This window comes from Molossus molossus, unplaced genomic scaffold, assembly GCF_014108415.1.
Source record: "Molossus molossus isolate mMolMol1 unplaced genomic scaffold, mMolMol1.p scaffold_m16_p_8, whole genome shotgun sequence".
In the NCBI taxonomy this organism is placed as follows: domain Eukaryota; kingdom Metazoa; phylum Chordata; class Mammalia; order Chiroptera; family Molossidae; genus Molossus; species Molossus molossus.
Window position 1 is genome coordinate 21,241,711 of NW_023425402.1, and position 12,891 is coordinate 21,254,601.

A 12,891-nucleotide genomic window follows, 5' to 3' on the forward strand; every position below is an offset into this window, starting at 1 on the left:
ATGTGCCATATATTCATACACATATATACATATACACACATACTTATATAGATGTCCACATATATGCACATTTACTTATATAAATATATACTTGTATATTCACATATATGTACTCATATAAATATGTGTTTGGCCTGAACTGGTTTCATTTCAGACATATTTCCTATTTCCCAACCCTCATAATAGAAAGTCTGAGTATTTGGGTAATGTAAGTTTCGGCGATTACCACTCAGAAAAATTCAGGGCTTGTGCCCACGTGAACTTTATGCAACCAGTTTCTCTAGATCCTTTAACTCTTGGAAATATTTAAACTTCTTTTCTGGTAGAATTGTGGCCACTTTGTCACTTAGTCTGTTTTTTATTTTTTTCCTCCTTAAACTTTAGGATATCCTAAAAAGCAAATAACACCTTCTAAAGTTGATTTTATCATGTAGATCTTCAGGCTGAGCATACATATTATCATTTGAGAGTTCCTTTAGTTACAAACCATCCACCCTCATCTGCTTTCTCCCTAACAATTTTGCATGGCACTTTGGCTCTGCAGGAATGTAGGTGAACCTGGCAATCGACACATGTGGGCCAGGCCACTAAGGGGAGAGACCGTTTTCTCAGAATATCCCACCCCTCACTAAGTTTGGAGATAGGTAGAGAGAGATCAATGAGAAAGGAGGCTCTGAGGTGTGTGGGGGCAGGAGTGCATTGTCCGAGACTTATGGACGAAGCGCCTTAGACAGCAGGGCCTGCTCCCAAGGCCATGTTTCAGTGCGCTAGCATCTTGGCCTCTGAGAGCAGCAGAATGATTCTGCCCCCATAATGGGTTTCTGGCAGCCTCCTCCTCTGTTGTGATGACAGAGCAACATACTTTCTCCAAAGCTGACCAATCACAACTCCTTTGTGGACCTGTAACCAATTCTCAAAGTCTCCTGGCCTCTCTGGCCTGTGCGTCCACCATGTGCATGCTGACAGGTCTCTCCTCAGCTTCCTCACAGCCGGAGCCATGTTTGATCAAGGGATGACTCACTGGACTGTGCACTCCAATCTCCCTGTACGACAGATAATGAGAAAAGGAAATGCCTACAGGGGAAGGAGGATAGAGGAGATTTTGGACTCCTTCCTGAAAATATGAGGCAATATTTATCTTCTAGGCCTCAGTTTGATGCTAGCTGGGGGAGGCGGACTCTGTATCCTTGTTTAAGAAACCTGGCTTTGTTTTATTTATTTATTTTATTAGAATTAAGGAAGAGGATATTTTTGAGTTTTATGTGTTTAGATAGTTGCAAGCCAGAATGTTCCTGGGTCAGGCTAGCTAATTTGGCCTCCTGAAGCAATAGAAATTTGGAACCCGAGCTCTGAAATACATACCGCAAATAGCTTTGAAAGGATTGGGTTATATGTCTCTTACAAGTCATTTTCAGTTAGCTTTTGCTAATCAGTGGGGTGGTATTATTTTGACTACATTAATAATTCATGCCTTATTCTAGAAAAGGAAAAGATTCACATTTGGGATTGGTCAAAGGAAGTAATTTGTAGTTTTTGCATATGTAGACTGAACTTGGGCAGAGAAAGAATGAAAAGGGATTCACATTTACTGGACATATTTCATATGCAGGTATTGTTGAGGTGCTTTATATATTTTCACGTTCTTTTCTTGCCTGCAACAGCAACAATAACCCCTCTTTGACAAAAGTATCATTAAGATATTTTATAGTTAAGCACATTGACTTTCAATGAGCTGAAGTAAATTGCCCAAGGTCACTCAGCTTGTAAACGGTTGAGTTGCATTCAAATTCAGATTTCTGTGACGTCAAATCTTGTCTTTTCTCTTGCCCCATAGTGTCTCTGAAAATGATGCTGAAAGGTCTGTCTCCTCAAAAATAACTGTGTCACTGATCTGCCACAGGGCCTGACATTGCCCTCTCTGAAGTCACTGAAAGACAAGATTTCTAGAAGGCACTTATGAAAATGTAACTGTGCCACCCAGAGCAAGTGCAGTGTGAGGATCCTGGCACTCAGCCCTCCCCCACCCCAACCCCTCACCGTAGTTTAATGATAGATTCCATATTAGAGCAGAAAGTGGTTTGGGGAAGATTCAGCCCATCTTCTTCTTTTTATAAATGACGAAACTGCGAAGCAGAGAGGCCAAGTCAACTTTTAAACATTATATAACTTGTGTAGATATGTCAGAAATCAGGGTGCTAGGGAATGGCATGAAATTTGATTTAGGGAGTGAGAAAGGGACAGACATGTTCAATGTTTGGGGTGTTTCTAGTGTAGCACGTTATATAAATAGCACATTGAAGAAGCACATATGTCCAAGGGTCCACTGCCCTGGGGACCTGAGGTGAAGGGAGCTCCAAAAGTAAAGGGATGCCTATCAGGGGGAGGTGAACATTGCAATTTTGCCAAGGACTTGTCCTGTTAGAAATGTTTGGGAAGGCTTTTTACCACTGGTGTTCTTTCTTGTGGACACCTCCCCCCCTCCCCCCATCTTTATTGATTTTAGAGACAGAGAAAAAGAGAGAGAGAGAGAGAGAGAGAAACATCAATGAGAGAAAACATGGATTGGCTGCCTCCTGCATGCCCCCCACTGGTGATTGGGCCCACAACCTGGGCATGTGCCCTGACCGGGAATCGAACCAGTGACCTCTTGATGCAGGATTCAATGCTCAACCACTGAGCCACATTGGCTGGGCTCTTGTGTACACCTTTAATTACTCCTCTCTGTATTTGATTGACGCCTAGTTGATGAAAGGCTCTGATTCAAACAAACAACACTCTTTGAGAAGAGTTTTGAAAACATTTTATGCATTATTTGTAGGTCAGTGCTCCAAAGTAACTGGCACCTGGAAGTGGGACATCTAAAGCCATAGGTTAAATTGCAACCCCACCAAATAGTTGGCGTGTCAGGGTGACCTCCCTGGGCATCCACACAGACAGCTTCCGTGTAACTGTGAATGGTGAAACAGCACCAGGTGTTAGACCTTGGTCCTTGAGTTTTGGCTAAGAGAGAATTCAGAGTCAAGACTCAAATACAAACAAAAGTTTATTTAGAAGCTCACAGAGGTAGAAGTGAGCCGGCTGGGCTGTGTAGGCTCAGAAAACACATTACAGAGGCAAAAGATGGGCTCTTGGAGCTCAGAAGAAAGAAAGCAAGGGTCCATGCCCCTGACAAAAGAAGGAAGGATAGACATAGGTGTACTCCATAGAGAGAGAGAGAGAGAGAGAGAGAGAGAGCGCGAGAGAGAGAGAGCGCGCGCACTAAGCTGAGTCTTTGTCTTGAGGATTCTTATCTGAAGATTCAGAGGAGGATACTCGATAGAATATTCATCAGCTTCCCAGGTGTGTCTCCTCAGGGTCTCCACTGATTGGTCGGTGCCAGGGCAAGGTGTTATTAGCCATCACAGCTGGTCCTGATGCCAGCCATGGCATCAACCCCCCTGAACCTCCCTTTGGCTTTGCTGCCTCTCTGGGCCTGGAGCTTAAGCACAACTGAGGCCTAGATGTTATCTGTGGTTTGACCAAAACTCTGTCTCTGTGGTCAACCTAATGGAGGCTTTGTTCCTACAGTTCTTTGATGCAGGGCCAGAACCTCATTGTCCTGAGGGTTTAATGCTTAAGGGAGTGGTAGTGAAGGGCTTATATGCCAGTCATCTGAAGCTATTCTCTGGTCCCCTGTTCCTCCTCTAAGGGGGAACTACTGCAAACTGCAACATGCCAGGAGAAGTAAGGTCAGAACAGGGTCCAAACTGCATGACCTGTGATGTGAAAGGTCAAGGAGTCTAAACCGCATGGCCAATGGTATGCTAGGGGAGGAAAGGTCACCCTGGGAGTGAGGTCTCGCCCTACAATTGACCTTTGCTAGGTACCCAGAGCTTTGTGCTCTGGTGACCTCTGTACCTGGACTATCAGTTCTACTCTGTTCATGTCTAACTGCCTACTACATCATAACCTCTCTGATTCCGATAAATGGTGCTCCAGGGGAAAATGACAGGCCCTGCAGATGTGATGGCATTCTGGCTGGAGGGGTCTGGTTTTAGTACTCATTTAATGGGAGGAAAGCCTTTTACCTCAAGCTTCAGAAAAGAGCGATTCTGGTCCCTAAAAGAGAGAAATGGTACCCTGCTTGCCTCAGCCTGGGAAATAGCACCACTGGCAAACTTGGCCACTGTTCTGAGGAGGGTTGTGTGGCCAGCATTTCAGGCCAGAAGTATAATGTTAACTGCATAATGATATCTGAGAAAATCAAAGACCAGAGGAGCGATTACAGTTTGGTAGGAAAAAATATACAACCGAGCCCAACTTTTGGGTAATTTTTGAAGGATGCCCTTGGGTCGTGGGGAGACATCATGGTTATAGATTCTGTAGGAAAATTGTAATCAGGAGGGGGCATTCAAAGCGTCTAGTAACCTGTGGTTAAGCCTGTATGTGTGTAATTGTGATTAGCTGGTCCAGGGAGGGCATTTGGGGATCAGGAAGCCAACAGTGATGTGCCCAAGTATAGCAATACTTGGGAGGCCTGGGAGGATGCTTGGACAGATCACAGAACAGAGGAAAGAAAGGTCTCCCTTCCAGGCCCTCAGTAGGAACACCTAGCGTTGTCTCTACCATTCACTGGCCACTTGTTCTTGAAAAATCACCTCGCCTACTTGGACCTCAGTTTTCTTTCTCATAAAACTAAAAGTTTTGACTAGGTGATTTCAAAGTTCTTCCCAGCTATAACACTGCGTAATCCAGTTGAAAAACACATTCTAGGTCTTTGGGGGGTATTTATGTAGTGCTTTTTGTTGTTGTTGTTTTTCATTCTTCAGGTGGTTGAGTACCTACTAGTGGGTTGATTTGCTTGGTAGTGGAACACCAGCAAGAATCACAAGTTCTGGTTCTTGGCCTTAAGAGATTGATAGTTCAGTGGTGTTAATGTCCTGAAATATGTGTGAAATTCAGTACTAAAGGAAGATTTATTCACTGTGCTGTGCATGATGAGATGAAAAGAAAAAGGTACTGTATGGTTCCTTGAATTCAGGAGTCTGAAGTAATACACATGAATCAATTAGAACACGAGGGAAACTTAGATGCTGACCATAAATGCAACTGGGATTGATAATGTGGGCTGGGAAGTCAGACCAACAATGCTGGGGAAGGAGAGACTCGGTGGGACCTTGGAGAGGTGCTAGGATTTGAATAGACAGAAAAGAGAAAGAAGGAAATGCCAGCTGGGGGAAATAGTCTAATAATTAATAGAAAAAATACTCAGGAGTTTTTCTCAGAAGCATTGAGAGCTTCAGCGGTCCTCAGCCAGATGGTATATCCACATTTCATAATTAACAGCTCACTCTGTCACCGCAGGTGCTTGAGGACAAGTCTCCTGTTATTTATTTGTGGGGCTAATGCAGAAGAAGGAACAAATCTAGGAGTGAGGAAGGAGGGTGTGTGGGGTGATACCCCAGAGCAGTTTTCCAAGATGGGTCAGTTTGATGAGTTTTGTTTGGTCAGTGTTTCTGAAGCTGCGTGTAGGCTTCATCTCTGTGTCCAGACAAGGTGTCTGTTTTTAGGAAGCCACAGATGGCGTTCACAAGGCCAACGCATGCATATATGCAAGGGCACAGAGCCTGCCACAATGCTCTCCTGTATTTCCCATGGCTGTGGAGATTGGAGAAGAGAAGGTGGGAACTAATAAGGTAACTGAATCATCATTTCTGTTGACAACACAAGTTGGAGTACTCCTTGTAGAGCTGATGGACAATGGGAGGGAAGTAAATGGAGGAAGTACCCTTAGTAGTCTCCAGACACAGGGCAGGAGTCACACTGTGTTACCCAGGAGGCTGGGTTCCCCTCTCCTAACCTGCTGCCCCTGTACCAGCCCTTTCCTCAGAGGCACCCAGATGGCTTCTGTCTGAAAGGCCCGAAGCAGAACTGCAAAGTGAGCACAGTTTATCATTTTCGGCTGCTTGGCCACTTTCTGGCCCTCTCCCACCTCCCATGAGGGAAGGTTGAACGTGGCTTTTCCGCTCCGTTCTTGGTGGTCTGTGATCCAACATTCCCCTGCTGATGCAGCAAGATGGTGACATGGGGCCCAGGCTCCCAGGTTTGCGATGGCATTTTCTCCAGGTCCGTGGTTTGGTTGGCCCTTGTCCGATCTGAAGGCTTCTTATAGTTACCTGATGGCGCTATTGCTTTGTTGGGAGAAAGAGGACTGTGTTCTTGATGTCTTGCTACATTGTGTCGTCCTCCCTTCTGCTTGCCCTGCCACACAGCTGTCCACATCCACTGTGCATGGCCGAGCCAACCGGCCATGGAAAGGAGAGCTAGACTTCTTTCTGCAGGAAATAAACAGGCTTCTTACTTCTTCTTCATTCCTGCAAGGTTCACTGACTTAAAATGATTTGTCCAAAACACCCAGCAAACTGGGCCAATACATCACGAGAATATTGGTGTCCTGGTATTTTTCAAATCTATGTATTTCTACTTGTCCAGAATTTTTGCTCCTTCATAAAAGGCAATATAATATATTCATATATTGACTGAAAGGGTGGGGTCTAGCCCACTTCAGAGATGACTTACCCCCTTGTGTACACATGCTCAGGACTGAGGGGTGATCCCAGTGCTATTTAGGGCTGTGTGTGTGTGTGTGTGTACATGTGTATGTAGAGTTCCTGGTGTGGGGTTTGCTGGGGTGAGAACAGAATTAGATAGCAGTGGCCTAGGTACCTCCACTTCTTCTTGCTAGAGACTGCAAATGTTAGGGGTGGGGCTCTTCGGGAATCTTTGCTTTAAAGATTATTCTGGCTGCTGTGTGAAGAATGGACTGGAGGGAAGGTACCTGTATCCAGGTGAAAGCAACCAATGTCTGAGCCAAGGCAGTGGTTTTGGGAAAGGACAAAAAAGGGGTGGATTTGAAACCAATGGTAGAGATGGCAAAATGCACAGGACTTTGTGACCAATTAGAATCCGGCTGAGGGAGAAGAAAGAATGGGGGATGATTTCCCTGTGGGTGGATGGGTGTGCCAGGCTCTGAGAAGGGTGCCCAGCAGGAGGCACACTGTGTGTGTGAAGGGGGAGAGTAATGAATTAGTATGGTGCATGCTGAGTTTGCAGTGCTGTTGGACAATCAAATCAAAATGCCCGATAAAGTTGGATATAATAACAATAATGACTAATGTGTACCATTGTACTTAAAAGTGCTAGACCGCATTCTATTGAAATCTATACCTGTAACGTGGGGTTTTGCAATCTCAGCACAGGGCACAGGTGACATTTTGGGCTAGATAACTCCTTGTGGGGGCTGTTCTCAATGTGGGAGCTGTCCTGTGCTTCGCATGATGTTTAGTAGCATCCCTGGTCTACCATGCAGGGAAGCAGCTCATTTGCAAAAAGAAACAAGTAGGTTGCAAATGTTACCTTTGAACTTGATAGTAGATCCTCCTTCAACAGCCATCTCCTCCCCCTTCGAAAATGTTGTTTCGAATGAACCAGGAGCAAGCAGAGAGAGTGAGCCTGTCTCTTAATCCTGTTGATTACCCAGTGGCTTCATCTCGCCCGGGTTCTGTCATGTCAGGGACTGGAGCGTGACTGTTCTGAGGCATGGAGGGGTCTTTGCTGCCCCACCCTGCTGTTTTACTCCGCAGGAGTAAGAATCTTGAGGAGTAACTGCCCAAGGCCAAAGTACTTCCTGGCTGGTCATTGAGATCACCTAGGAGAACTTTAAAAAACAGATTCTTGGCCATCTCATTTGGGGAGTCTGACTTAGTAGGTCTGAGCCCTACATTCTGGTTTATAAAAATGATCACATTCTGGATGATCATGAGGAGATGCTGGGATAAATCATTTCTCTGTAAAACAGTCTGCAGGCTTTTTTCTGTGAAGGGCCAGACAGTAAATATTTTAGGCTTTGCAGACCATACTGTCTCTGCTTCAGCTCCTCTGCTGCTAGAGTATAAAAACCGTCACAGACACTAAGTCAGTGAGGAAGGCTGGACTTAGCTAGAACACACTGAAATTTGAATTTCATATACTTCTCATGTGTCACAAAATATTATTTTTCCTTCCCCCTGGCCATCTAAAACTGTAAAGGCCATTCTTAGCTTGCAGGCCATACAGAAATAGGCAGCAGACCATATTTGGCCCATGGTCCATAGCCTGCCAACTCATGAGCTATATAGTTGGGTACTGAGCTGCAAACATTGACTAAATGCTGATGAACATAGTTTAGAATATGGGCTTGGAATCCTTCACCATTTCCCAGCTTTGTGACCTTGGGCAAGTTGCTTAACCTCCCTGGGCCTTCCGTACCTTATCTATAAGTGGAGTAATTATTCATATTCCCTGGGTTGTTGTGGAGATTAAATGAGATATTATGTGTAGGCTCCTAGTACAGTGCAGTGCCTGGTCATTTAAGTGCTCGCTGGGTGTCAACATTGATCTTACTATCAGGTACCATGCTCAGCACTGCGCAGCTTGAACAAACAGATAAAGCTGGTTCTGCAGCCTTAAAAGAACGAACACACTAACCAGCAGGATAAGACATGCATGCAAACAATGTTTGTGATAGAGTATACATTTTTTTTGAGCTGTTATTACACATGCACTTTATCTGCAGACATCGAGGAGAGTGTTGTGGGTGTAGGGCTGGCAAGGCAGGTCTGTGAGCTTGTTTTGCATTCCTGCACTTCCCTGCTGTTCCTTTAGAAACACATCCATGTTCATCTCAGATGATGGAGTCCAGCAGCTATGAGAGAGCCTCCTGGAGACACAGAACAATTTGAGTAGGATCTGTAGCTCTGGATGCTTGCTTAATTGACTTGCATGTCTAATTCATTGTGAACTATCTAGGGAGTAAACACAGAGCCTGTCCTTAGGATATAAGTGGTGCATACTTCTGGAGGTCCCCGAGTCACTGGGAAAAAAAAAAAAACGTTTAAATTAGCCAGATGGTTTTTATGCTATTTGATGGAGTTTCTTTGAAAACAAAACAAAATGTTTTACATCTTCACTGTAAAATGAAACAGTATATAATGGAAAGCACAAAGCAAAAGATAAAAATAACTTGTATTCTCAATATTTAGTTATAATCATTGTTAATATGGTTGCATGTACTCCCAATATTTTTGGGATTCTATATTGATACATAACATGTATCTTTTGAAAAGACTAGGATTACACTATATACATTATTTTTTTTTTTAAATCTTTCTTCTGCCTAGCCGGTGTGGCTCAGTGGTTGAGCATCAACCCATGCACCAAGAGGTCGCCAGTTCAATTCCTGGTCAGGGCACATGCCCAGGTTGTGGGCCCGATCCCCAGTGGGGGGCATGCAGGAGGCAGCCAATTGATGTTCTCTCTCATCGATGTTTCCATAGCTCTCTCCATTTCCCTTCCTCTCTCTCTAAAATCAACAAAGAAAAAAATAAATAAATAAATAAAATATTTCTTCCACTTAATATTGCTTGTACAAGTCATCATATCATTAAGCATTATTAATCAGTAACCCTATAAAATTATTCAATGTACAATTATTTTCATGTACCTGGGAAGTGAAAATCCCAACAGGTGAAAGGTGTTTCGTTTGTTGCGGGGGCGTGACGCTCAGAGCTCCATCTAAGAGCCACCGAGAGGACTGGAGTTAGCTGGCTGCCTGCAGCAGCCGAGTTCCAGGATGTGCCCCATGTTCCTGCCAAGGCCACACTGTGGCTGCACTGAACGTGAAGAGGGTTTTGGAGCCAGGCTATTTCCTCCTGATGTAGGCACTTATTGCTCTGTGGTGCTCATTTTGGCAGCTTCTTTCTGGACGACCCAAACCAACACAAGTCTTTATGTGTCAGTTTCTCCACTGCCTGCCTCGTAGTCATTCAATGTCCTTCTTCAAAGGCAAACCCTGTTCTGCTTTCCCATGTTTTCTTCAGAGTACTTTATTCACATACACCCATTTCACATGTCTCCTTCTCCTGCCTTTCCTCTTCCTTTTGTTCTATTTCTTCATCTTCTCTTCTTCCTTCTCTTTCTTAACGAGACTGGTAGCACCCACTACACGTCCTGACTTGCTTTTTCACTTAGCACATCTTGGAAGCAGGTCTTATAAGCACACGGAGAATTGAATGATTGCTTTTCTTTCTGCCTGTATAGTGCTCAGTTTTTGGATGCATTATAATTAATTTAGCCTAGCCTCTACTATCAGCTTATTTCCAGCATTTTCTGTTCAAAGCAGTGCTGCTATGAATATCTGTATCTAAATATTTTTACACCCATATGAGAGTGTATCTTTAGGAACAAATCCCAAATTGCTGGATCCATGGGTATGCCTACTGTGATTTTGATACTTATTATCAAGTTTCCCTCAATAGTGGTTACACTGATTTCTGTTCCCAGGCATATACGGCAGCTAGAGTATCACTTACAATATCAATATAAATATTTTAGAATTGAAGTAGTATCATTAAGTTCTTCTCTAGTGCTTTGTCTTCAAATTTCTTATATTTGTATATTTTCATGATTACTTTTTATGGAGTATTTTTGTTTTCCTTTGGAGGTTTTATGTACAATAAAGGAAGTTAATATTATTTTTGTAAGTTCAAAAATTTGGATGGGCATTCTATATCATTTAACAGGGTATGATTACCATTCATGTTGATAGGGGACACTTGTAGCTATTAAAGTATTAAAATAAATTATAAAGACACCAGAAGTAAGCATTTATATCTTTGGGACAAATTATTTATATATTAGAAAGAACACAGAATAGGAATTAGAAGACTTGTTGTTTCTTTTCTGTCTTTTCTTCTATGGCGGCTCAATTTTCTCTGTGCACTTACCTGTTAGGGTTCTTGTCAGGAAAGAATATGAAAGCAAATGAAACTAATATGATAAATTTATTATTGATAAGGGTAAAGATATCACTTGGGAATGTCAAATATCAGTGACATTCATTCATTCAACATATACTTATTAAGAACCAGTACACTGACTTTTCTAGTGAAATTCCTCCAGTAAAGATATAATTTTGGTGAAAATTGAAAGGGTTGGCCTTAGGGTAAGTATCTCACTTTTCTATGTGTTAGTTTCCTCATCTGTAAAATGGTGCTATTAATAGTGATTGCTTCATAGAGTTTTTGTGAACGTTAAATTAATTCACAATGTAAAACTCTTAGAAGAATCTCAGACACCTAATAGGTACTGAATAAATAGCAGTCATTGTTGTTATATCATAGTTGCCTCTAACTTAACTTCTCTGTTCTTTGAGTTTAAGGTTATAAAAGTAATCATTCATTAAAAACTAATTTAAAATTTAAAAACAGAAATAGCCCTAGGAAAAATTTGAAAAGTAGTAGAAACAAATGGCTGCACAATGAACCAAAATTAAGAGTAAAAACAACCAGTAACTAGGAATATAATTTTCAAAGCAAATCATCTCAGTGAAACTGTTTTGCCCAATGTGCATGCTACTGAATTGTTGAATGTATTGCATGATACTGTCATGTCCTTTGGCCAACTCTTAGGCAAAATTTTGAACTATGTAAAATATGTCTTTGGATTCATTCCATGAATTTTTTTTTTTTACATCACCTCCCCCATCTCTTCATCCATATCTATGATAAGGGTGTTCATCTTGCCTTCCCAGCTGCTCACAGCTATGAATCCCTCCCCAAAGCACAGTGTTTTACCCCAAGCAATGCAATTTGTGCTAATATTTTTCTCTCCCTTCTTTTCCTATTGAAGGAAAATAATAGATACATTTGTTCACATTAGACTTTATTTTTATCTATTTTTATGATAAGTAGAGGGTTAGACTAGATCTAATTTCTATCACACAGATGGAGATGACGGAATCCAAAGGGCTAGAAGTATAATACACCTGTATGATACCCCTCCTTTCCATATATATTTTACCTCCTGAGTATCATTTGAATTCATCCCCTTTTATACAGGTCCACTGCCATAACCTTAAAGTCCTCTCAACTCTTACCTGGATAACTGCCCAGCCTCCAAAAACGAAAAATCTCTTAAAATGCTCTGATAGTTCCATTTAATGTGGTATAAAACCATCTTTGTGATCATGCATCCCTTTACCCCTGCAGCTTTACCCACTCTCATTGTCCACTCTATCTACACTTAGGACATCTGGATTATTCATTTACCTCTGTACTTTCTTGTTTTGTACATGTTTAACCTGAGAAATGTTGACTTTTATTTTTATTTCTTCTCTGATTGATGATTATTTCATAACTTCTCCTTTTTGACTTGGTTGCTGCAAGGCTTGGAACCAAACTGGTGGCCCTCCTTGTAAAGACACATCGACATTTAATAGCATGCATTTCATGTCACTCCTAGATCCACCTGTTTCTTCCATTCTTTTCTCTTTACTCTCCCTCCCAACTCTTGAAAAAAATTAAAACTTACTTTGCACATGTTACTTTGGATATTGTATGTACCTTTGAAAGTTTCCTTAAATCCTTTCTGGAGCATGATTGGTAGTAACTGACTAACTATAAATAAAGAAATAAATAGCTGTTCTCAGTTATGCTTCCAAACCCAGCCTAACTATCTCCTCCTTTGTTTTCTTGGACCATGCCTTCCTTGGTTCGGCTCTCTGTCCTCTATGATCCCCTGTCACTTTGAGTTACTATTATAACTCTAATCAATCTGTATTATAAATGTTTGTCTGTTCCTCCACCAAGCTGAACTTTTCCATGTGAGCATGTTGTCTTTATCACTGTATTTCCAGCTTCTAGGACAGTGTTTGCACATGTTAAGCATGTGATAAAAGTGTTTACTGAATAGATAATTAATCATACAAACCAAAGAATATAAAATTTTATTTTAAATGACAAAGTTATTTTTTGTTTGTTTGTTTGTTTAAAGAATATAGAACTTCTGATTGGGCCGACTCTACTATTAGGAACC